Source organism: Pinus tabuliformis, chromosome 7, assembly GCF_031772625.1.
Source record: "Pinus tabuliformis cultivar Carrire ecotype Pingquan chromosome 7, CPIR1, whole genome shotgun sequence".
Classification (NCBI taxonomy): Eukaryota; Viridiplantae; Streptophyta; class Pinopsida; order Pinales; family Pinaceae; genus Pinus; species Pinus tabuliformis.
The window spans coordinates 1,290,675,007-1,290,697,515 of record NC_142293.1 but is presented as its reverse complement, the minus strand read 5'-3'; positions in this window follow the sequence as shown (position 1 = coordinate 1,290,697,515).

Genomic DNA, 22,509 nt, shown 5'->3' with positions numbered 1-22,509 from the left:
AGCATTGTGTTTTCACCAAGGATCACTTCGAATAGTGCGTATTTTTCTTCGACGTATCATGGAATAGAAGTAACAAATTCTTCATATAGTGGCGAGATGATAGATAACCAATTAGTGATAGTAGCCCAAGGCCTCTTGTACTTTACCCAACTTGCTTCGAGTGTCATACATGGTTTCATGTGAAACTATCCTACAAAATGAAACAAGTGAACTAACAAACAACAAGCAAAGCAAGATTAGATGAAAAAGTGAAATAAAAGCAAGTAATTAAACAAGCAAGCAGAAAAACAAACAAACAAAGCAAGTAAGAAAACAAGCATGCAAGAAAACAACTCAAATCAAACACTGCTCCTACTCCTAAGCTAACAGTGCATGGGTCATCTCACGTGAAGTGATACTTCCAATGTAGCCACCGACACATTGGTTAACCCATGTTGGTGAAGGCATGGTTCGTAAACAAGGTAACTGTGCAAACTAGCAAACTAGAAAGATATAATAGTGAAGACAAACACACTCCGAGCTTACAAGCAACCACATAACAAAGATGAGTGAAAGTGCATGATATGCATTCTGTGGTCCTGCCATGATGTTGTGCTACACTTTGTGAAGATGTTGAGTGTATACATTCTCTTGACTGTGACATGCAAGAAAATGTGACAAAGGTAGACCACTTGTGTTGTGCATGTATGCTTGCTGCGTAAGATTCCTCCAATGCATAAGTGATGGGATCATGTAGTTTGAGGGGAGGAATTTAAATTTGGGTGTTGGGTTGATCTTCAATGCAAAGTAGATAATGATGAGGAGCCTTGAGTGTTTCAACAATTTCCTGACCGGAAGTGAAACCAACCTCAGGACAATGAGGCCTGACATAACCATTATCTTGGGCTGAATTGCCTCGACAGTCTAGGGGGTTTTGACTTCAGTGACAGATAAATCATCATAGACTAGTGCCTTAGATAGATTAACAATGATTGAATCAACATCGTGATCATATGAGGAAGTGAATAGATCACAACAACCAAGATCAGAAAATTTGGGGTGTTGGTTGTCATCGTCATGATTCGATGAATCATGCAGAGGGGTAGATGAGAAGTAAAGATGTTCACCCTATGTGTTTTCAGGAAAGATAGATGACAGATTGGATAGATTTTCTAAGGAAGATGTGTCCTCACCTCACTGTAATGATAGACTAACACCTGACATATCCTGTGAATGATTAGAAGTAGAAACATCCAGAAATGGGTTTTCGCAGGGGAAATCAGCAGTGGAAGAATCACAGGGGATGTGAGGATGAAGTGGATGAGGCGCGGCTAGAAGGGAGTCATCCTTCACCACGGGCTCTTCTTTAGATTCCTGCACAAACTCATCATGAATGATGGCGCAGGTTGGTTGCATAACACCAAATCCGTCGACAACTTGATCCTTGTTCACAACATGTGAGGAGTTCAGTGTGGGAGAACACAAGATAGTACAATTCAGAGGATTAATGGAAGGCGAGGACAGAGGTCGAGGGAAATATTCCATGTGACAACCAACAGGCTTGCAAGCCAAATCTGTGCAAATCTCAAGAGTAGGTGGGGTGGGAGAGTGTGACAGTTCAACAGAGGAATGTGCATGATCTCCCACATCAATCCGCGGTGGTGGAGCTATTTGATGAGGTGAAGGCAGACAATCACTTGTGACAATGACTGTGCGTAGCTATGATTGCGCAACTCCATCACCAAAGTGTGTTGAGTGGGGGTTAGATATGTGAAGAAGATACTCAAATATTCCATAAAGAAATTCCAAATCAATTTCATCTTCAGGGAATCGGTATGCAAGATTACAAAATCGTGTGTAAAATTGATCAATGGATTATCCGATGCTTTTTGTAATTTTAGATTTCCTGATCAAGTGCTTTCAAGTTAAAGTAATTGAATGCATGGTGCTGCGTGGCACACTAGTCCATTGGGTGCCCTCGAAGCGTGTAGATGAACAACACGCAACTCATGTATTCTTAAAAGAATCCATGTCTTTTGCATGAGCCTACAATTCCAACCGCGTGCCTTACCAAGGCTACATAGCCTCCACCATCAAATGTTTTATGAGACAAGTTATCTAAGAGTTTTTTCGAGATGATGAAATCATTTCCATAAGACATAGATTCCGAAAGAGCAACTCGGTAGTTAGTCATGATAGATGTGTAGAGATTCAAAACAGATGTAAGGACTCAACTTGTGATCTGACCCTCCTTCTAGCACCAAAATGTTGACAGAACTAGACCCGCCAACATGTAAGGGGATCTTGCTGGTATGAAGTCCCAATTAGACCTCAGACCATTTGGTGTAGGAGTCCCAATAGTGGATCATATAATAATGCATTGACCATGATTTCGAAAAGAGGAAAGTAAGATAACTCTGTTAGTAGCAAGGGTGTGACTGTTATGGTGAGTCAAGGAAGGTGCATGAGAGGTTCTAACACATGTGGGTTGAGATGAGTCTGCCCCTTGGAAACCTGTAACAGTAGTCAGATGGGAAGGGAACAAACAAGAAAAGATGCATCACAAGCTAGAAACCGAGTCAGATGGCAATGTAAAGTGATGGTTAAACCAATCAACACATTTAAGAAAGATTCATACATGCTCATACAAACTAGTCGATACATGCGTGTGTAAGAAATAAAATACATATGCCATTTAGAGTTAACAGGATAGTTGGAATACAATACAACATATACATGAAATGTGTTGGCTCTTATTATATAAAGGAGTGTAAGTTCCAGTCATACAATACATTCATGTACACCAACAGTGGAATGTTACAGCCACATTTGCCTTCTCATCCAAAGAGATGTACTAGCTTCGTGCAGTGGAGAAGTCAAGGCGCATTACAATACTATCCCAGCTCTCTTCAAGATAGTCTTATCAGCAGCTTGGCTCACCAAAATCCTCTACAATGAGTTATGAGGGATTATTTATAGCCAAGGGTGGGGTGAAATTTGACATTCCCCTTTTGATAGTTCAACTACCCTCATGAATCTTCATCTACTCTATGACTGTGACATCCAACTATTGACACTTGAGCTTCCACTTGACATGACGTTACATTACAATGCACATGTGCTCATGTGAGATGAATGGCTTGAGAAAGACATGTAAGACATCATTTCCACTCAATACATTGTGGTGAGACCAACTCTTTGACATGATTGTGATGGTGAAGGTGGTGAGTTAATGCCAAGCTTGGTCGTACGTGATGGTGTGCATGCACTCCATGGTGACATCTTGCTGAAGCAAACTCTTTCCACTGTTGTAACCGGTGCATTAGTTCAGGTCCTTCATCCAACTCATCTGCTAACATGTGCATGGTCTTCTTGCGTGTGACTGAAGTAGAAACACACTGATGCATAGTGTTTGTGTTGATCTTCAAGGGTGTGCTGGTGGTCATGCATATTAACTTGCCAAAGTACATGTTCAACTCCAACTACTTCTTGTCTTTACCTTGGTGAGCATGATGAATGGGTTGGATCACATGCATGTGCCCAATGACATGCATGCTGTTGAATCCCTTGCATGCAACTGACAACACTGCTCACCATGTCTGCTCTGTGCTAGCTGCTGGGATAGATCTATAACTTGTATAGGTGTAGTTTCATCTGTGAGTGCATGTTGCACCCACTGTTGTTCCGGTTTTTGCTGCAACTCATTCACCTGCCTGTGTAGCTTCATTTTCTTCCTTGAGTTACTGCTTCAGCACATGCAACTCCTTCTCTGTTCCTTTCTCTATCTTCACGTGATCTTCATGTCGCACCGTCACCTCATAGCTTGAGTCTCCAAAGTTGTTTTCATCATAAGTGGATCTGCTTGAGCTTGCAACTTTGTTCCACATTTGTGTTGTCAATAACCTTTCTCTTTCATTGGTTGCATTCGATGCGTTTTTTGCATTCCTTGCATTCGTTGCGTTCGTTGCATTTGTTGAATTCGTTGCATTCATTGCATTCGTTGCATTCGGTATGCTGCCTTCAACTGTTGTTCATGATGTTGCTCGTTGTGATGTTGTTGTTGTCATATCTTGATGTCCTTTTCTATGAACAAGTTGATATTTTCATGAGTAGGCAAGCTCATAGACATTTGATGGAATGCATCTCTAGGTGTTCTCTCAATGGTGTCTTCAATTCTGTCCCCTTGGAAACCATTATACTTGTACCACTGAGAGGCAGATGAACACCTGCAATACCTGAAGACATGGAAACAATCATGGCAAGCAATTTGTTAGTCAAAAACCAAAATGAAATTGAGAACTGACTTGCAACATACCTGTGTGACTGATCATGAAGTGTGGTGAAGTAAGATTATAAGTGTGGACATGAACGAATTCCTCTAGCCTGATAATGGGTTTAGCCACAACAGATACATTCTATGGAAGATTCCCTTAGGTTAGAATCAATCAAAAGGGCCTACCTCTTGGTCACTTATCAAGTTTGATGAAATCTTCGCGTGCCCGCTCCAGCAATCTCTCGCTTCCTTCTTCAAGTTCCTGAAACAAGTAAACAACAATGGCACACAAACATAATAATAGACAAATTGCAATTCAACCTACTTAATGAGTAAAGAAGCATTAATAAATGGATATGTAATATTACAAAACATGTAGGAAATCAATCGATAGTTGCATATATTAATATCAAAGAGAGATTACAACCATTCTTCTTGATGCTACAGTCTTCCTTTGACAAGACTAGGTTCCCACACACTTCTGCTAGCATTCCATGATGGCTTCAAACAACAATAGTTTTAAAGATCTTCCCTTTAGGCTTCACTCCAAACCAAAACACACTTCTCCTTCACACAACTAGGTAGCTACAACTAGTAATAGCTTGCTTGTCTACTCCAAAATAGTATCAACACTCAACAATAACTTTGCCAAAACTATCAATTGTGACTATAACATTCACACTCCAGTTTGTGCTTGGGAAGAAGGGAGGTTTATATAGGAAATATGGATGGGAGATGGATCCTCTTCTTATGAGAGAAGGACTTATCCCTTGAGGTAGTTCCATCATTGTAGGGGAAAGGATCCCAAACTGTCATCCTCAACCCCATCTGTCCAAACCATTTACCAGACTTTTGTTACGGAGATTCTAGAGCTAGAAGCTTCGGCTCTAATTTAAAAAAATTTCCATAACAGGACTGACGTGACTGAATCACATCTCAGTCGCCCTGGTTGGAGTGAGGATTAGTGCTAATATCTGCACATCGGTGCGGGGGAGACAAAGACTATTAGCGTTGGTCTTGTAGACTAGGCAAAACAAAAGTTTCAGGTGAAATGGTACAAAAGGGAAATGATCTTCTCATGAAGAGGGACATAATGGGAGTTTCTCCATGAAGGAAAAGCATGCAGGGTTCACTATAGAGGTCCTCCAGGATCAAGGAATGGGGAGTATAAGGACAGGACAAAATTTTGTGTAACATGAAGGTTGCATAATTTTAGCTAAGAGGTCAGGAGACTCACTGCCAAGACTGCACAAGGTACAATCTAGGCTACTGAGAGACTGACTGACTGCAGGAACTACACAATTCATAGTTCAGTCTAGCTATGGAATTTTGGAATTGCATAATGTGCAATCTCAGTTGGCAATAGTTGTAGGCTCAGTGACTACATGGCACAATTTCTGGGCCAACAGTCATTGTCCCTCAGAAATGTGCAAAAAAGTCTTAGAGGATAGTGCTTGGGTAGAAAATTGGTTTTCTTGAGAGGAAGACAGATCCTTCCCTCTCAGGATTGTGCAATGCTATCTTGGTGAGGCTCTTGGTGAGGCAGAGTCTGGGCCAAGGCTGCCCAGACTCACCGATGGGAAACTGAAAGCAGATGTGGAAGTGAATGTGTGGTGACACTCAGTGTAAGCATAAGTGAATAGTCATGCAAGAAAATGGTGAATGACAGATTCAAAAAACAGAACAACATGCATGTGGGTGAGTTAAGTCACCGAATCAATGACCGTTCGTGAAAAATAGTTTCATGTATGCGACAACAGTGAGATAGCAACGAAAACTGAAATGGTGCTAGTACAAGATAGTATGCACCAAAACGATAACAAGCATTCACTAAAATCAAGAAGAAAATGTTCATACGAAGTGAAACACAAAAAGCACCTAAAATGCAACACAAGTCATGGAAAGTGGGCTTACCCCAAAACGTTTGAGTTCAATGTGCCAACAACTCCTAGATGTGATGTGGGATGTTAGAGCTACAAGGTTGATGTGAGGAATGAGCTCTGCAGTGTCCGGTTTATGAGTTTTGATAACATCGAGGTTATGAAGAACATGCCACAAATCTAGGGAAAGCGACACTTGGTGGACGGTTTCTAAAATGATCCTTGCATGTAACCTCCTACTGCAAAAAAATAGATCCCTAAAACAAGGGATGTATTTGCATGCTACCTTGGGAGAAGCAGTGCATGTATGTAAGTTCATTTTTCTCTGTCCCGAAGGGAACCAGTCAACTCAGCTGCACATGCAAGAGACTGCTCAACAGCTGGGAGAAAATGTGCATTTCTGGCCGGGAGATGGGTTGGCTACCCAGGAGATTTGCACAATTTCTAGGCAGAGAAACTGACGGCTGCCCAAATTTGTGAAAATTATAGGCTGAGCAGCCCTGCTGGGGAAAATTGCACAATTTTCACTGTGAGTGATCATTACCATAATTTTGAAATTCTAGAACCCAACAGGTTGTCAGTTTAGATTGAACAATTTCTGGAGGGAAGGATGGTTGCCCTAAAGAGTTACACAAATTCTTGGGGGAGTTGCTCAGCCTGAAGTTGGACCAAGTCTGGGTGATTAGACTATGAGGGGAATGCATTGGGTTGTGATTGACAGGCTGCCTTTGTGAAAGAAAAACACTGAAACTTGTGAACTTGACGAGGCAAGGGAAGCTGTTGTGAAGGCTGGAAGGGATGCTCCAAAACGAAACTAAAGAAACATTTTGGAGGGTGGTTGTAGCCGCTACAACAGGTAGACTGATCAGTATATAAACATACTGGGTATCTTGTTATGTAGTTACTGAATTTAATCATAGCATAAACAAAAACTAAGAATTATTTTTCCATAACTGTATAATTTAGCTTCCTCGGGGTAAGATTCTTGCTTATATAATAGATGACATAAGGCTTTTTATCTTCTTCCTGTCCAAGCACAACCCCTATTGCTGTGTCTGATGGATTAGATGAGATGTAGAATGGTAAATTCCAATTTGGCCTTTGTAGCACAAGGGTTGTTGAGACCAACTTTTTAAGATCTGTAAAAACAACATCACACCTGTTAGTCCACTCAAATTCAAAATTTCTTGTCAATACATATAATGGTGCTACTAGTTTTGCAAAAATTTCTATAAGACAACGATAATAACCATCATAGCCAAGGAAACTACACACCTCGATTGGTGTATGAGGAGTAGGTAGTGTAAGAATTACCTCAATATTTTTTGGGTCTACCTAGATGCCCATGACAAAGATGTAATTCCCTAGAACTATGCCCTTTGTCATCATCATATGGCACTTTTCATTACTAATGCATAATTTGGTAGCTATGTACCATTAAAGAACTTTTTCTAGATTCTGTAAGGTTTGGTCAAATTCATTTGTGTAAGGAGTAAAATATTCCATGTATAGCTCAAGTCCTTCACTAATTAACTCGGAAAAAATACTCAAGATTTTGCTCTGGAAAGTGGTTGCTGTGTTTCATAGCCGAAATGGTAAAACCCTATAAGTAAATGTTCCCCATGGACAGGTGAACATGGTTTTTTCTTAATCTTCAAGAGCAATTTGGATTTAGTTATATCACCTAAAACCATCGAGGAAAGAGAAAAAATTCTTTTCGGCAAGAGTGTCAAGGAATTTATCTACAGCTGGAAGAGGAAAGTGATATTTTCGTCTAGATTTATTCAATTCTCTGTAATCAATGCAAATTATCCATTTTCCATTTTTCTTAGGGACCACAACCAATGGTGAAATCCACTGGATGTTAGAAATAGGATATATGAAATTAACACCAAGAGGTTTCTGCAACTCTTGTTTTACTATATCCCTAAGGTGTGCATTTAATCTTCTTTGAGGTTGGGAAATGGCATGAGCATCTTTTTCTATATAAATGTGATGTGTACACAGTTGGGGACCGATGCCTCCCATATCGGAATATTCTGAGGCAAAAGACTATTTATATTTCTAGAGGATTTGAATTAATTTTTTTATGTTGTAGGTAGTCTAGGTTAGAGTTACTGTTCAAAGTCTTACCATATTAAATTTCTATGGGAACACTATTATGAATTACAGTTGTGGGTATATGTTCATTATTCAGAACCTTTAGTGGATCTCCCTAGGCCTTATTTTCAAGCATATATTTTAACATATAACATGTTGGATTCACAATAGTAGAAGGTTGGTTAATAAAACCATTAATTACATCATCCTCAGTTTTCCTTTTAAAAATAAGAGGTTCATCTAAAGTAAGAGGAGAACGAGAGTTTTCTTCCTGATATTTATGCGCGGGGGGGGGGGGGGATTAATAATTTTCGATTGATAGGTTGGGTCTAGCGGGCAGATATGAGAAGACTTTTAACAAAAATCTCTTTTGCAATGATCATATTTCCTATTAACACCATATATATGCATCTGCAATTGCTAGCCATGGTCCTCCTAATATTAGAGGGTGTCCATCCAACCTATTTCTAGGATTGATAACCAGAAAGTACACTTGCTACTCCCAAGAATCTATTGAAATGATTATACCATCCAAAGTACCTTATAGTTTTACTACCTATCTTTCAACCAATTCCAACATAATGGAGGTTAGTTTCAATGTTGTGATTCCAAGGACCCCAAAAGTTTCTACATTCAACATGTTTATTGTGGTTCCTAAGTCCACTAAGGTATTTGGGAAGTTATGACCCAAAATTTGAACATTAACTACTGGAATTCTAGGGTCATCATATTTAATAGGTATTTTCTTCGCTAATATGAGTCTATCAAAAAGTGTCGCAAAGACATGGATTGTAGGAGTGTCTTTTGGTTTTCTCCTAGGATTATTGACACATAGTTCTTTGATAGTTTTAACATAGATAGGGACATCCCAAATAGCCCAGAGAAGAGGAATTTTAATACATAAATTTTTTAGTTCCCCTACAATATCAAAATCCAAATAGACCAATGGTTTTATCATAGTAAGTCTCTCGTGGAATGGAGCAGAATACATAGTTTTAATAGGCCCTTTATGTTTGGTTGTATTCTCAGGTGCCTCTATTTCGGTGACAACTATGGTGGGAGAAGGGTGTTCCATTGAGGGCTACTCCTTAATAGGATTTTCATTGTCTGCCTGCTCTTGGTTTCTTGTATTGTCTTCTGGAAAGATATTCTATCCAGACCTTAGTCACAGCTCCTTACATTCAAAAGATGTAGAACCACAATATGAGTTTTCAAAGATATCCAAATATTGGACAGGTTTGTTATTTGGATTAGGATTCCGTTGAGTGGGTAATTGAGGACGTAATGGAGGTGGAACATTATTGAAGTGGAGCTTACAATGGTGGTTGTTACTGAGGCGACGTTCCGATAGATTGATTAATTGGTCTCATAAGACGCTGCTAGTTCTGAGACCACATTGGTCCCTGAGTAGGTGAGTTTTCCCAATGTGAAGGATATGAGTTATTTGATGGATTTTACCATGAAGATGTGGGGTATTATTGATTTGGAAACAAGGGTCCAGTGAATGGATGATTTATCCAGGGTGGTGCCGAGTATGGTTGATATTTATAGGTGGTATTTAAAGGTTGTTGGCCCTACCACATTGATCCAGGAATATGTTGTTGAGCATAATGTCTAGAATAAAATAGAGAAGGATCTTGCATCATACTTGGGGGGCAGGTCTACCATTTCCATCATTGTGTCATGAGATACACTCAGTCTGGGTCTTTCTCATCTTCCTTGAATACAGCCTTCAATCCATGGAGTGAGGGAAAAAATTCAGCTGAGTGATCTTTAGTGCAGATAACACATATTTCAATTGTGTCTAGTGGACATTATTTGTGGCTGTGCTTCTTCCGACAATGAGGACAGAAAATAGCCAAGGCCTGTTTTGCGTCAACCTATTTTTGATTCACTTGTAGGACATCCATTTGTGTAGTTAATACTCAAAATATCAGTTACAAAATCTTCTAAGAGATTACTAATTTCTTCTCGTGTTACTCCACTTACAGTTCTGTAGGTTCTGCTGAGAGGACCTTGAATTCCAGCTTTAGTTTGTGTACTCCCTCATGAGCACCTGATACATTGTTTTATGATATCATCATATTCCTCTTTGTAAATGTCACCCTGTCCCATTAGATTAAGTGTTTCTATCCATTCATATTTCATGCCCCTAATCAAATTCGTTTTCAATATATCTTTGGGTAGAGTATAGTGTGGTTATCTTTGAAAATTGTATTGAAGTCTTTCAACATATTCTTCCAAGGTTTCATCTCCTTTTGACATAATTTTAAATATTTGTTCTCTTAAATTCCTATACTGACAATAGTCCTGATATTTAGTAAGGAAGACTTCTTTCATTTTATCCCATGAGGTTATAGTACCACCTCATAGTCCCATGAACTAGTGTAAGGCTTATCCCTTTAAGGTAGAAGGAAAGAATTTTAATTTTTGAGGGTCAATAGTATAATCATAAGCTTGACATAAGATATCAGACTCAAACAAAAATGCATCAAGATCCTCATAAGCCATTCCATGGAAATTTGGGAGATTCTGTAACGAGATAACCTTCATTGGTGCATTAGTCTATGGATAAACAATATGATATTCTATGGTTGAAGTTTGTGTTCCTATTGCTGTGTTTTCCATTTGGTTAAAGATCTGCCAGTAATATTCAGGAATATCATGATCAAGATGTACTATCCAGAAAATAATATGCTGGCGGGGTTCCAGACCTTGACCAGGTCTCACAACACTATTTAGATCAAGAACTTCAAGTTCTCTCCTTACAATAGGTGTTGCAGGAAATTTCGGCTTAGAAAGTTGTGGGTATTATCACCTTCCCACTCTTTCAAATTGCAAGAATTCTCCTTACTTTTATTAGAAGGGTTGAAATGCCTAACATTTATATCTTGAAAGTTTTGCTCAGATCCTACAATTTTATCATGAATATCAATGATATCTAAAATAGATAAAATTACTACTAGAGGGGAAACAATAGAACCCTTCCCAAATATTGTTTGTGGACCTACCGATGCTTGAGATTATGATTTGCAAATGATTTCGTCTATAAAGGTCATTCTTCCAAGGCAAACTTGACCTTGTGTTTTACTGGTTTTTAGGGTAAATTTTGGATCTATAACTATTTGGTTTGTAGTCCTAGGATTCTTCCTAGTCATACACACTAAATGATCTAAATGTACCCGCTGAGGGCAGGCACTGGCAAAAGATTTTTACTTAGTGCATGCGCAGGTTCTTACCTTCTGTCTTTAATACGAAACCCTTCAAATATATGGATAACACTTATTTGAAAACCTTCCTGGAAATGACGCCAAAATGTTGGCGCGTTTTGTTATTCCTAAAGGACCAAATGACCTCTACACATTTAATCATCAACCCAAAGTCTCATCTATTTTTTTCAAGGTTTTCCACACAATATGTGCAAGAGACAGCGCTAATATCCCCTAACTTGTACGAACCTAATGAAAAGTAAATGCATATTAATGAAAGGAACAAATAACATTTATTGAAAGAAATAAATCACACTTGGATTCTAGACTTCAATATTAAATAATCAATACTGCTAAAGGAATCAAATCATTAAGTCTCCGACCAAAAGCAGTGAAGAGATCCAACTGAATACAAAGTTGTTTCCTAGGGAACTACATCTGCAAGTAGAAAACAACACTATAACTAGAGATGAATTTGCCAAAAATGATATCAAATTATAAGAATAAAAAATCTACATTAACCAATAGGAAAAAAAAGGAAAGATAATCATTTAAAAGAACCAATTGCAGTAAATCTAAGTCTCCGATATTCAACTATAACTATTGCGAAAACACACATTTTAACAATGAATTTGATTAACATAAAGTATATCTAGAGAACAACTAAATAATTTAATAACAGGAACTAAAATTCGAATACAAACTTAATGATACAATAAATGGCAGTAGTAGTTCTAGGACTGAGCCCAAAATCCTTGGAATTCAACTGCCTCATAGCTAACTCAATGCAATAAGTTAAATTCAAATCACAAAAGGCTCCATTAAAATATAATGAGTGAATTACAAGGAATTTTTGTAGAGGTTACAATATATATCAAAATGATTATATCTCTAACTCCTTTTTTACTGAGGTTCAATCCCTCATTCTTATATTACAAAATGAGCTTATTTTCAAATAGAGAGTGATCTTGAGAATCTGAAGAATGTCAGGATGCTCTATTCAAATTACAAAAATCTCCATCGTTTCTCGGAATAGCAGGGTCGAGATATTTTCTCCAAATGATTCACCCATGATACAAGTAAATCTCATTCAATTGGATTTAATTAACCTAAAAAACCCCACATAATCTGTTCTTCCTTGGCTATTCCAAGGAACAACATCTAGTATTAGATATCCATTTTCACATAACAGTTAAAATCATAAATAAACTAGGCCTTTCATAATTTAAATCAATTCAAAAGAGATAAAATAATGAAAAGCCATTGAATCCTTTATAGGATATATATTGTGCGAGATATCACATTCTGCACATAAAAAGTGTTAGAAAAAAGAACATCAAAATAAGAAATAAGATAAGAAAATTGTATCAATTACGAAGCCGAACAAATGTCATGACCAAGATTATGTCCCTTCATAACCATTTGATGAAAGAAACTCTGCATTATTATTCACCAATATCGACTCCAAACATATTTAGGGTGTCTCCTCCAAAGGCACATTAAGAGATTCCATGTTGCTGTTCATATTTTCAAGCAATGCAATCAAGTGTTCGTTTATCTTTGTGTTCCACTTATACCAATAAGCTCCTTTAATTGCATTATACATTTATATTGCAAATAAATAAAAACACACTGTGACCTAAAGGAATAGGGTTTCTCACAAATATCTTTAGTGGATTCACCATCATTTGATAACCACAAAGGGACATCAATGTATCCTAAATAGAGTATTATTGTGAAAGCTTCTTAGAGCAAGTTCCCTCTCAAAATATAGAACAAGTCCCATTCCTAATGGACAAATATCTTTGTAATAATTCCATAGTATTTTCACAAATTTACTATGTCTTGGTATAATTGTGCCCTATGTCACCATCCTTCTAAGATCTCCTCTAACATCAAAGCTTATTGCATATACAAAAAATTGAAAGGCTACCGTGCATGCCAAAAACATAATATGAATTAGTAAGATTATGTAACGTATGAGAAGCTTTTATTATTTTCAGTGCTAAGACCTTGGATTCCTAATAATTGACCGAGATTACAAGCATAATATGGTTGATATTCCTCAAGTGTCCTTACTTGAAAACTAGTTCAATGCATAAGGCAAATATTTGAAGATATATTCCATGATTCATGGCAATGCATATACAAACTTTATTCTCTACTCAAAATCAACAAAACCCATGATAATTTAAATATTTCATTGTAATTAAATCCCCTTAAGACAAAATGATATTCAATAGCCAAGAATAAATTACTGAAAGTTGCAGTAGCATGGAAAAATAAACTGAAGCTTGAATACCAATTCAATACTCAAACACAACTTAATGACTAAAGTGGCATTGATGTGAAATTAAACTTCCAGCATGATGATGTTATTAATGGGACATAAAATTTTGTGAAATTCTTATGATGATCGAGGCTTGAAGATGCAAACCAAAAAACGAGAGGCAAATTATAGTGTGGTCAACAACGCAAGACCAAGATGCAAACCAAAGAACGAGAGGCAAATTGTAGTGTGGTCAACAACACAAGACCCATACCTACAATTTACAATGCATACTAAGGGGATATACTACTTAAAATGCATCATTAAAGCAATACATTTCCTAAACCCTAATGCATTCAGAAAGATATAAACCAAGATGAAGCAAGGTTGATATATATAATATGTATCATGAAAGCATGAGCAACCAGAGAGATTGATGATAATTGGGTCACTTAAGGACTTGACTAGTTTAAGACCTAGGAATACCTATTAAAATCTTGAAAAGAAGAGGGGGGCCCAAAATTTGGGTGTTAGGATAAAAAATATGGGTCGTGATGTAAGAACTACAATAGTACATTGAAACCAAAGCATTGATTTTAGTGCACATGCATTGACTCAACATTGTTACTTTATTTATATTCAACTTATTCCTCATATAATTCTTCAAATATACTTCTAAATAATACTCTATGTTTTTAACAAACCAAAGAAGCTAAGTAATTTTGAAGTGATTAGATTTATCATTAACATATACATATACATATTGTTTATCATTTATAGATTGTGTCACTATAATAAACATTGGAGAAGATATATTGACATTGATCCTTCTTGATAATACTACTCATAATTTCAACCAATTGAGGAAAGTGAGTAAATTTCAAGTGATCAAATTAATACTAGGTATATAAATGATATTCATCATCTATAATTTTATGCAACGTCCCATGATTGAAACCAACTTATACTCATCTTAACCCAAGATCTATCAAGGACTGAGAGGAATCAAATCTCTTTAAGATGTACAATTTTCTTCTTGTTTTTCACTCTAAAATAGGTTTACACTTCAAGAGATTTGATCCCTAATAATGTTTGATAGATATAAGTTAATATGGATCCAAATTGATATTAACATTCAATTTTTATTAACATTACAAAATAATAAAACATCACAATCTTCCTACAATCCCATAATTTTAATGTAAGTTTTCAATTTTTTCTATACAATTGGAATAAACAAACATCGAAATTATAACAATTAGAAAACTAATTAATTCAATATAATATTATTATTATTCAAATATGTTTTAAGTCATAATTTCAAATCTTGAAGAGAAACTTTGTTGAAAACATGTGCACCTAGAAGAGGTGGCAGCGGGAGGTGAGGGTGTAATATTTTTCCTTGAGAATAAAGAAGAAAATAGGCCTGCTTGGGTTTAGGTCACACTTCTAACAACATTGTTGAAACCTATGCCTTACATAAGTGTTTGAGTAAAATTCTGAATTTGGGAATTCAGGAGGTGATTGTTTTTTGTTATTCCTTGAATATAATTCACCATTTATATTCAATGTCTCTCCCCTCATATACAAATTAGGTCATGATTTTGATTGTATTTATTAGTTGTATTAGTCTATACATAAGAAGAAATGTATCCATGTTCTTATATCAAACAATTCCAAGGTTGATCACATGGCTGATTTGGGGCTAAGGATAAATCAATGTGAACTTTGGTGGTAGGGGAAAAGGGGTATGTACCCATTCCTTAATTGTTAATAAAAAATCAAAGGGAAGGAAAATTTCCTCATGGTTTAATGTAACATTTTGATGCATTGTAAATTTTATTTTTTGTTTAGTCAATATTGGTGAATGTACAAGTGGAATGTTGTAGATATTGTAGCATTTTTTTCAAAAATTTCAAGGTCAAAATTCTGTAGATGGTTGTTGATACATACTTCATTTTGACCATACCCACTGGTTTCAACTTTCTTATGTAAATCATATATCTAAACTTAGATTTAACTTAGTGTATTTTAATATAATAACTACAATAAATTCTAGTTTGAAAAAAAATATGCAATAAAAAAATTGCAAATAAAAGTGAAAAGAGATTTACCTTTCTTTGTACTATATCAATTTCTTGTGAAATATTGTTTGGAACCCCTTTGAAGTGAAAAATTAAATATCACAATAACTATTTATCTAGTAATATTACATTACAATAACTAGAATTCAAAGTTTTTAATGTATTAATTACGCCGTAAGGCATTTCCATTTGAGAAGAACTCCCCCCAGCTGCCACTCTACACCAGTTTGGACCGTTCGATCAAATGTTAGATGATTGACAATTTTCCTATCGTAGATCTCAATGCTTCAACTATCAACCGATTATTGATTTAAGTAGGTTAATTAAATGACATATAATATTAACTGTATAGGGAAGGCTTCATCGAACCTTCCCCAAATTTCCAATAATGAAATCCAACCCACGGTTCAATTTATTTGTCAACTGTGAACTATTTCCTTGTAATTTCATGGCATTTTCCTTCAATTTCATATCTCCCATTTCATATCCTTAGTCTTAGGGTATTTTTAGAACCATCAGCCCTCTATTGTTGCGTCTATAATCTACGAAAAAAGAACAGAGCAGAGCATGAGAATCCATAATTTATTTTTGCTAATTCAATGTCTTTCTCCATATGCTTTTTCTTCGTAATATATATCTATTAGGGGTGTTTAATTTCATGTTTTGTGGTGGTGTTTGGTACTAGAGATTAATTCAAAAATTAGACGCGGGGGGGGCACAGTTCTTTATAACACATCTTCAACTACCCATTAAGGAATACCTCTCTCTACAGTTGATTAACAATGAAACTTTAAAATGGATGGGCTCTAAGATAACGTGGAAGCTCGACCAGAACAAATCTTGAAGTTGTGGTGCTTGTTTGTACAATAAGAGAATTTGAGGTAAAGACATTTCATAACCAAGTTGAACATTTCTTTGTTATTATCCATATAACATCTCACATCCAAAGAAATGTCCCGCCAATGTTATTTGTATCTTTCCTATTTTCTTTTGGTAAATTTGATTACAAATATTAGTGTCGAATATTCAATCTAATAGGATTATATCAATTCTATGGTTTTTATTTTATTTTAGGGTATTTTTAGTTGGATATTTCATGGAGGATTTGAACTATTAATTTTTTAGTAAGTATATCTTAACAATATACCTATTCACTGTAAATTCAAAACCCCATAACCAATATGTAAATATCTTATTGTGTTTCCGGATGTGTCAAGCATTCTCTGTTAGAAAAATGTGGATGGTTGCAAATACTCAAACTACCCAATGAAACTTTAAAATGGTTATGTTTTGAGATAATTTGGGAGCTCGACCAGAACATATCTTGACGTTGTGGAAATTTTTTCGAAAGTAAGGGAATTTGTAGTAAAGACATTTCAGAACTGAGTTCAACATTTCTTTGCTATTATCTAGATAAAACCTCGCATCCAAAGAAATGCCCCACCAACTATATTTGTACATTTCCTATTCTCTTTTGGCAAAATTTGATTACAAAGATTAGTGTTGAATATTCAATCTATTAGGATTATATGAATTTTATGGTTTTTTATTTATTTTAGGGTATTTTTAGTTGGATATTTCATGGAGGATTTGAAATGTTAATTTTTTAGTAAGGATATTTTAATAAGATACCTATTCACTGTCAATTCAAAACCCCATAACCAATATGTAAATATTCTGATATGTTTCCTGATGTGTCAAGCATTCTCTCTTAGAAAGCTATGGATTGTTGCAGATACTAAAACTATGCATATGGTAGAGATACAAGCAATTACTCTATTGTGATTAGTAAACATGATTCCATCCTATCTAGTTTCCAATTTTCCAATTTAAATTCAAGGTGAATTTCTACTTGAAAAATATCACATTGAATTCAATCTCTTCATTCTACTGTTGGTTTCTCCATTGGAATGACATCAATATTTTAAAATTATTATTCAAAGAGGAAAAAAAATATGGTCGAGGTCTTGCTAGTTACGAGAGAAGGGACATTGAAGTGATTATACCCTCATGGACCTCTGATAATAAATTGTGAACATTATCTTATGAATAACTTTGAGAGGCTACAAATTTCTTCCATGAGGAAAACGAAATTGGTGGAGGGGGATATGGGTCAGTTTATCTGGGAAAACTTCGGGATGGATGAACTGTGGAAGTGAAGAGATTGTATCAGGAGAACTGTAGGAGAGTTGAACAATTAATTAATGAGGTAGCCATATTTTCATCATTTAATCATCCATATTTCATTTTTCTTTAGGGCTACACCCCTATAGACAGTCCATAGTTGCTACTGGTATACAAATTTATTTCAAATGGGGCCTTGTTCTATCATCTTCATGGTGATTACAAATTTACAAAGGGATGGAGCATTCACTTGAACATTTCCATTCAAACGACCAAGGCCTTCGTGTTCCTTTAGAACATCGATCCACCTATATTCCGTAGAGATGTGAAATCCTCTAATTATCTCTTGGATGAGAAATTCAATGTCAAGGTTGTAGATTTTGGTCTTTGCAAAGTATTTCCTATAAATGCCTCACTTGTGACTACATCCCCACAAGGCACTCCAGGGTATGTGGACCCAGAGTACCATCAGTTCTATCAACTAACAGAGAAATCAAATGTGTACAGGTTCGAGTCAGTTTGGTGGAGATAATCTTTTCCAAATAAATTAGAATCGAGGGGAAATCAAACTTGTCTTCATGGAAATATCAAACATCTGAGGGGGTTTGCATGAACTATTGGATCTGCAACTAGACGTTGAGAAAATGATTAGGTGAAGGTCAAGGTAAGTGTAGTTGTAGAAATGGAATTTAGATGTCTGACATCAGAGAGTGATGACATACCACACATGAAAAAAGTTATTGCCTAGCTTGAGAAAACAAGGGTTGCCTTTCCAACTCCAGATCAATACTAGGGAATCAACCAACAACCACCATCCGCCACCTCAATTCAAGTCATGTCCCAACTCATAATGGTGATGCAAGAAATTTGATGGAGTAATATTTTGATGATGTCAATATATGGTATAATCGAATAATCTTCTCTTTAGAGAGGATTATTTTAATTTAAAGCTCCAAACACAAGGTAATCCTAGCAACTATTACTGTTGTAAAATACGAACACCCAATTCTTTGTTTTAGTCATTTCATCCTGTTCCAAACATGATACATGTTTTTTAGAAATAAGTATCCCACTTTGAAATTTGTCCTCATTATTTAATGCTTTTAAGTTATCATCTTACTGGCCAACAAGAAATGCGGTTGACAATAGTCAGTTGTACCCACCATTATGTTTTTTTTTTTAATTTCAAAGTTTCTCTATCCATTAGAAACTGTGAAAAAACATTCCCACCAACTCCCAGAAAGAACTAGTGCAAAATAACACTCTAAACAAAAATTATGCATGAAATTTTTTCCATTGAAAGTTCTTGGGTATTGAAAATGACATAGGTTAAGGAGTTCCTTTTTAATCATTTAAATGAACAATAAAAATAAGTAATAGATCCATCCATTGATTCTACAACAGTGACTGATTTACAGGTTTTGCGTGGGAATAAATAGGCATTGTTTCTCCAACATCAAAGACACACACACACACACACACACACACACACATATATGTATCTAGATATCCACCAGTAGTAGAGCAAGCCCCAACAAATACAGTTACTACTACAGGCAAACAGGCCCCAAACAAATTTTGAATTCCTTCCGTAGCACTGGATGGATGTCAAGCCATATGCACATATGATCCCAATAGAAGATTGATGTGTCTAGAATCCTTTAAACAATTTATTTTGAATGCATTTCCTACCAACTTGGCTTATGTTCATGTTGATGGTCCTTTGATACAATCACTAGGTTCAATCACCCAAAAGATTGAACTAACAACAAACTAGTGTGTGTGTGTGTGTTTTGATACATCTTATTATAGGATGTCTTATTTTAAAAGCTCAATGTACATGTTTTTGATACATCTCATTACATGTTTTAAAAATTGCTTCTATTCAAGCTGGAATTAAATCCCCTACTCATTCTTTTTGTATTCTCTAGGACTATATGACTAAGCTATATAATTTTGGGTTTGCATATCTGAGGTATTCTACCTCGCCAACGATCTCTATTGGTTAATTTGGATAAGAGAAAGTAGCATCCAAAAAAGAAGATATTGTGGAACAACACACTCAGCAGGTCAGGAGAGCAGGCCCGCCCATGTTGTCATATCAGTAAGTGCAACAAAGGAGGCATGTTTGTAGACTATTACTATTGCAAAATAGAAAAGTCAATGGCATGGTTCATGTATGATGAAATTTATTAGTATCTTGAGTCAAGGACTTCAAATAAATCCTCCACAGGCTACAAAAACTGGATATATGATTCAAAAAAGGTATTTACTTTGTAAACCTAGTGAGCAAGAGTGCGTAGTGTTGTTGCACACATAAGAAGAATCCCATGGGATTGATGCATTGATCAAATCATATCTCAATATGCCCAAGGTAACAAGCTACTAAAATTTACATCCTTGGTAAGCGATTTTCATGTTAATGTGGTTAGAACAATAATACTACTATTTAATTGAAATTTTAACCTTGTGAGTCCCAAATCCCTTGGATATTATTCTCAGGAAAGCTTTGCCTTTCTTACATCGATTGATCTCCTGATTTACTATGAAGCTCCTGACAAGTGGCCGAGAAATGCTTTATACTAAGTTAATTTAATCTTAATTTTATTCTCTTACAATCCATTTCTCTCAGCTCTGCTACAACTGTCCACTCTTGCTTCACTATTAATAAAAACTCATTTAGTGGAGTCTAAAGCCTATTTTATGTGTTCATTGTGTGTATTCTCTTCAACTAGTTCCAATTGCCCCTTCCTCTTAACAAATTTGAGTTTGTTGTAATTTGTTTGGCTCTTAAATCTTGACTTTTGTCATCTATTTTCATTATGGATATTATATGATACTTAATATCAATTCAATTTTTTATGAGCTTATATTAGAGAAGGATCTTGTGAATTTAGTTGAACCTTTATATTTGTGGGTGGTCTTGAAATGTCAGTGTTTTGGTGGTATTTTGTGTTAAAATGTTTCTTGCCAAAAATAGCATAATCTGAATAGTTGTTCATGAGACTAGTGTAGCACTATTTTGTGCTTAATTAGGTTTATCATCCAAACATCAATTCCAATGGTAGCATCTGTTTGGATATCCTCAAGGAATAGTGTAGTCCTGCACTGACAATATCGGAGGTTCTTTTGTTAATTTTATCTCTTCTGACTCACCAAAATCCTGATGATCCTCTTGTTCCTAAAATCACTCATATAAATTATAAGAAGGGTTTCGATGAAAATCACATGAAGAAAACCTTTGTCGACGCGTTTCGAACCAACCAATGTGGTTCATCGTCAGGACAAGTTGAGGAGTCAGATCATGGCCGCAAAATAAATAGGGAGAGCAGAACTTCAAACGGCTAGGTTTACCATCAACGGCTAAATAACGGATATAATGTTATAATTATTAAAATATTTTCATTGGGATATTAAATTATTTAATTGCTTTTTAATTTTTAATTTTTAATATATTTTATCAAATAGAAGCGTGAAGGGTATTTTTATTTTTATTCTAATTATATATTAGAGTGTTATAATATTAATTTTATTAAGTATTGAATTACTTAATTCAAAATTTATTTAATCCAATGTTTAAAAATAAATAAATAAATAAAAATAAAAAATAAAATAAAATAAATAAATAAGCAAAATTTCTGTTTATGATATGTTATCATATTGATTTCAAAAAAAAAAAAAAGGAGAAGTTTTGTTTATATTTATGTTATAATATTAATTTCATTTAAAAAATGAATCACTTAATTCTAATTTAAATTAATCCAAAAAAAAAATTATAAATCAGAAAGTCATTCTATTCTTTATAGAAAAACTTAATCATTTAAACTACTAGGGAATAAATTATTATTGAGTATTGGTCAAAATTAATTTCTAATTCTTAATTTATTTAAATTAAATTCATATGGTCAAATATCAAGAAAACTATGAAAAGGAAAGGAATAAAAATAGAACGAGCGACAGATTTTTAATACTAGAAGGACAAGAACAAGCCAAAAAAGAAAGTTTTATAAATCAAAATGTCATTCTATTCTTTATAGATAAACTTAATCATTTAAACTATTAGGGAATAAATTATTATTAAGTATTGGTTAAAATTAATTTCTAATTCTTAATTTATTTAAATTATATACATATGGTCAAAAATCAAGAAAACTATGAAAAAGAAAGGAATAAAAATAGAACGAGTGACAGATTTTTAAATACTAGAAGGACAAGAACAAGCCAATAAAAAAATAAAAAAATAAAATTAAAAATAAAAAAGGAGAAACCTAAGGAGGATGGAAAGGGCAGCACAAGAAAAAAGAAAACTCGAAAAATAAAGAAGGGGGAAGGGGGAAAAAGGAAGGACTAAGAAGAAAGGGCAGGGATCCAACAACTACTGATCTTCCAGCCGTCATCTCTATTGAGATTGTTAGGCCTTTTTTCAATTTCAATCGCCTCCCTGAATTTACGGCGATGGAATTGCGCCACCTTGGTAATGACCTTGGCTTCCTCAATACATAATTGATGCTTGGTCTTTTTCGCATGCTCCGCTAACCCTGAAGACTTAGTTCTCCCATGTCTCAAGTTGGCTGCATGTTCACTGATCCTT